Below are 5,281 nucleotides of genomic sequence, written 5' to 3' on the forward strand. Positions count from 1 at the left end.
TCCTTCCTTCCTTCCTTCCTTCCTATCTTCCTCCCTCCCTTCCCTTCTTCCTTCAGTCCAACCTGCTGAAAAAAATCATAATCTTTCCTTCCTTCCTTCCTTCCTTCCTTCCTTCCTTCCTTCCTTCCTTCCTTCCTTCCTTCCTTCCTCTTTCGGAATTCCAGTCCCACTTCATATCTTCTGGGCATGAATGACTTTGACTTCTGCCTGACCAATTCTGTTAGATCCAAGCCAAAGAGGACTGATGGTTGCATAGCAACTTAGCAAATTGGATCACATGCTCAAGCCACAAAAGAGACTTATGCAAAGATGAGCAGAAAGTGCTGTGTTCAGAAGCATGAATAGTCAAAATCCCCAAACCCGCACAGCCGTCTTTTCTTCTTTTCATATTTTTTTTTTTCAGCCGTCTTCACAGGCAGGCGTTCGATGCGCCGAACTCTGGCACAACGGAAAGGTGGCGAGCGGAGCTTCAAGCGAAGAGGCTGCATGTGGTAAGGAGCAACTAACTTTCCAAGCTCTATAAATAGTTCTGCAGCATAATGTGTGATGTTTGCAAGTAAAAAAAAAAAAAAAATCTTTTTAAATGTAGATCTCAGGCAGTCACAAGATCTGCAAAAGGCAGCCCCCGTCTTTAGATTTTGAAAGTATGGAACATGACGGTTGCTAGGGAGGAAGCAGGAAGTGATTTCTGAAAAAAGGAAAAAAAGAAAGAAAGAAAAGAAATTCAAAAGAGAATCCTAAAGAACTAAAACTTAAGTGAGGAAGCTGCGTCTTCTCCGAAAGGGGAGGGCGGTTCTTTACCAGAAGAAACAAAAGAGGGGAAAAAAGTCCCTGCAAGTTCTGACATTGCAGTTTCACAAACATAAAAGGTTTTTTAGTTCATTTAATAAAACCATGGTTTAATAACCGATTCACTGATGCGTGAATCCAGGCTGAAATTCCGGCGTCCTGAATGGAATCCCTATTTTTTTTTATTTATTTTTTTGATTTGATTTATATGCCGCCCTTCTCCGAAGACTCAGGGCGGCTTACAATGTGCTCAGCAATATTCACTGCCATTAGCTAATACTCAGTCAGCTAAGAAACTCATCTTGAAAGAAAACTAGGATATAAACTAATGTAAACCACCTAAGAACCAGAGATCGGCAGGGAAATAGAGCAGCATCCAAAATAGTTCTTACAACAAGTAGTACTTGCAACTTACGGCCTAAGTTATCTCACCCATGTAGCTTATGATCCATCTATCCTGTCCCAAGATATGCAGGCGTGCATTTCAACGCTGTTGCAAAAAAATAATGAACAACGCAACACAAATGATAAGTTTTCAGAGTGTTGATAATACCAACCTCCACCAACAGCATAATTTCTTCTGTTGGTTGCCTAGGAGTTACTGGGACCGACTGCCAAAATCCAGAGGTACAATAGTTGTCACTCAGGGCTCACATTCTGTACATTTTTGGGTGTGTGTGCAGAGAATGAACTCATTTTTGCAATCTGTCTCTAAAGGCAAAGATTCCAAGAAGCGGGATATATTTTTCATGCATATTTGTTTGCCCTGGAAGTTATCATCCTCCAGCAGGATAAATAGATTTTCCAGGCCTTTTTTCTTCTTAATTTTGCTGAGTCTTCTTGGCATATTGCCCTGTTTAGGATGTGCCATCAGGAAGACAGTCTCCTGCTGGATAGCTTCAGAGGCCAAACTTTGCCTAGGGATGACTCTTCCAGCATCTCAATTCAAAACTAAGTTTGCTAATAGCCACAATGGGTCGAGCTAGCTAGATGCATAATGTTATGCCATTGATTTTGATAAATAAATAATGCCTGGCTAGAAAGCTGTATTGACAAATAAAACTACAGGAAGAGCCTGTAGTACAGTGGACTAAAGCACTGTTATTAACAGATTAACATCTGCTACTTGCAATTACTGCAAGTTCAAATCTCACCAGGCTCAAGGTTGACTCAGCCTTCCATCCTTTCAAAGTTGGGGGAAATGAGGACCCAGATTGTGAGGGCAATAAGCTGACTTTGTATAAATATACAAAAGAATGAAGGCTATTGCTTAACGCATTGTAAGCCGCCCTGAGTCTCCGGAGAAGGGCGGCATATAAATTAAAGCAAAAAACCCCAAAACCAAAAACTGAATGGACCTTAATGTGTTCCAAAAATTTCTCATATATATGTATATATATTGCAATGAGATGGCAATACGTGTGACATCATTGTGACTTGAACTGAATGCCTATGGAATTTATATAATGCCTATTTATTTATATAAATAAATCACACGTATTGCCATCTCATTGCAACAAGTGACATAAATCTCACCGTATACAAGGCACACGGAGACTTTTAATGCTAGGAAGGGTGATTTGCATTGATGGCATAATTCAAACTTAAATAAAACATTAGTTCTTCTACCTTAATACATTTCAAGGGGCGTCTCCATTTTCCTGCCAGCTTTTTAATTTCCTATCGAGTTTACTTACTTAGCTATCTGTCAGATTGCTATTGAAAAGAGATCACCTACTGCCAAAGACCACTACGAATGAGTAGATTCAAGGCACAATCTGCCCAAGATACTTCTGTCACTGTGTAGATTTACAAAGTAGTAAATAAGTAAGCAAGTACATAAATATTGCTTTTAACAGCATAGTCATCCCATTTTTAGATATCCCCACAATGCAAAAGTACCGATAGATTTTAGTTTTTCCAGCAAATACTTCCTGGAAATTCTATGTTAAGAAATATGACGTGTCAGGAAATTCTGGGCAAATTTTCCAAGCATTTATGGGGATAGGAAACTTTCTAAAAGGGAACTTGAACTAGCTCTCTGCAGGCTTAGTCCTACACCCCAATATCGGGACCTCACAGGCTCTTAAGTCAAAAGCAATGTTTACACAACTCCCATCCTATTAAAAAAAAACATTTTACAAGTCACAACAGCTCAGTGAAAATAAAACAAACCTAATTGAGTCTCAGTTTGTTGTCTAAACTGGATCATCTCATTAAGCCTTGGTAGTACAGTGGTCTAAAGCACCCTGTTATTAAGACCAGCTGCCTGCAATTACTGCAGGTTCGAATCTCCCCAGGCTCAAGGTTGACTCAGCCTTCCATCCTTTCTAAGGTAGGTCAATTGAGGATCCAGTTGTGGGGGCAATAAGCTGACTTTGTATAAAATATACAAAAGGATGAAGGCTATTGCTTAGCGCATTGTAAGCCGCCCTGAGTCTCCAGAGAAGGGCGGCATATAAATAAAAAAAAAGCCACGCGCGGGCACTGCATGTTACAGATATAGTCCTCGACTTATAACCATTTGTTTTTGGGACTGTTTAAAGCTCCGATGGCTGAAAAAAAAACCCAACTTAGGCCTGTTTTTCACACTTGCGCCCGGTGATCCCACGGTCAAAATTCAGACGCTTAGCAACTGGCATGAATTTTGTGATGGCTGCAATGTGCTGGGGTCATGTGGGAGAGGAAGTTGTGGGAGCTTCATCGCTCTTTTCAAGAGGATGGACTGCTATTTGTCAGAAATGGTGTAGGGGCAGTGATGGTTAACCTTTTTGGTGCCGAAAGCATGTGCATGCGTGCACGAATGCATTCGCACGTGCCCGAACCCCCAAAATGCAATGTGTGTGCCTCCACATACATGCGCCCCGCCCCACAAATGTGTACATATCCCGCTGTGCCCCATTTTGGCTTCCAGCTTGGTGCAGGAGGTCTTTCAGGCCCAAAACGGGGCATGGGGGATGCGCAAACTTTACTTTTACTTTACTTTTATTTCATTTGTATACCGGCCTTCTCCCGAAGGACTCAGGGCGGTGAACAGCCAACAATAAAATACATACATACAAAATTTTAAAAACAGAAATAAAATCGAATTAAATAATTTGGCCCAGACAGATTAAAACCCCAATCAATTTAAAACAGATTTAAACTTTGAAAATTAAAAGATATTAAAAATATTAAAATATTAAAATTGTTTAAAAAGAGGGAGAAAGTTAGGCCAGGCCCGCCTGGTGAAATAAAAAGGTCTTTAGAGCGCGGCGGAAGGTGCACAGATCCGGGATCCTCCGTATCTCCGGGGGGAGCTCGTTCCAGATAGTAGGTGCCCCCACAGAGAAGGCTCTCCCCCTGGGGGCCGCCAGTCGACATTGTTTGGCCGACGGCACCCGGAGGAGTCCCTCTCTATGAGAGCGTACCGGCCGGTGGGAGGCTATTGGTGGTAGTAGGCGGTCCCGCAAGTACCCAGGTCCTGAGCCATGGAGCGCTTTAAAGGTGGTAACCAAAACCTTGAAGCGCACCCGGAAGACCACCGGGAGCCAGTGCAGCTCGCGCAGGAGGGGTGTTACATGGGAACGCCATGTCGCTCCCATTACCACCCGCGCGGCCGCACTCTGTGCCAGTTGGAGCCTCCGGATGCTCCTCAAGGGGAGCCCCATGTAGAGAGCGTTACAATAGTCCAGGCGGGAGGTGACGAGGGCATGAGTGACTGTGCGTAAGGAGTCCACAAATGCAATGTGAGTGTCCCCGGCATATGCGTCCTACTCCCGCCCCCCCGTGCATGTGCATTAGAGACCCAAAGATAAGCTGGCCGGTGGGAGGCATGCACACATGTGCAGTGGAGCTGGGCTGGGGCAATACTGGCGTACCTGCAGAAAGGGCTCTATGTGCCACCTGTGGCACGCGTGCCATAGGTTCACCATCACGGGTGTAGGGCAGGGGTGAAATGTAAAATTTGTTACTACCAGTTCTGTTGGCGTGGTTTGGGGGGGGGGGTTAAATGTGACTGGATGGGCGTGGCCAACTTTTTTTTTTTTTTAACTTTTCAAAGCATTTTTTCTAATGCTTTGAAAAGCCTCTGCCGATCAGGCAACTCAGCTGGTATCATCAGAGACTTTTCAAAGCATTTTTTTTTACCACCTCTTCGGCCAAAGAGGTTGCAGAAAAAATGCTTTGAAAAGCCTCTGACGATCCCACTTGAGCCTTGCGATCATCAGATTTGAAACAAATCGTGTACCAAAGAAATACAATAGAGTTACAACAAAACTTCAAAAAATATCGTTATATTAAGGTGAGATGTGGAAATATATACTGAGAGATACAAGTTACCGATGTATTTTCTTAAAAAATAAGATATTATGTTTAAGTTTATTTATTTATTTATTTATTTATTTATTTGTTTGTTTGTTTGTTTATTTATTTGTTTATTTATTTATTTATTTATTTATTTTTAAATTTATATACCGCCCTTCTCCCAAAGGACTCAGGGTGGTGAACAGCC

At 42.4% G+C, this 5,281-nt stretch overlaps 1 protein-coding gene across 1 annotated transcript in view; it reads left to right on the forward strand.

Annotated features, from left to right (window-relative positions):
• Positions 1-419: 419 nt before the first annotated feature.
• PLEKHA2 (pleckstrin homology domain containing A2) overlaps positions 420-5,281 on the forward strand; it is a 110,441-nt gene continuing 105,579 nt past the window's right edge. The window contains exon 1 of the mRNA XM_070952467.1: positions 420-491. The gene's annotated coding sequence lies outside the window, so the exon portion shown is untranslated. The remainder of the gene's footprint in view (positions 492-5,281) is intronic.

The sequence above is a fragment of the Pituophis catenifer genome, unplaced genomic scaffold, assembly GCF_029215685.1.
Source record: "Pituophis catenifer annectens isolate HBS135680 unplaced genomic scaffold, rPitCat1.0.hap2 SCAF_12, whole genome shotgun sequence".
Classification (NCBI taxonomy): Eukaryota; Metazoa; Chordata; class Lepidosauria; order Squamata; family Colubridae; genus Pituophis; species Pituophis catenifer.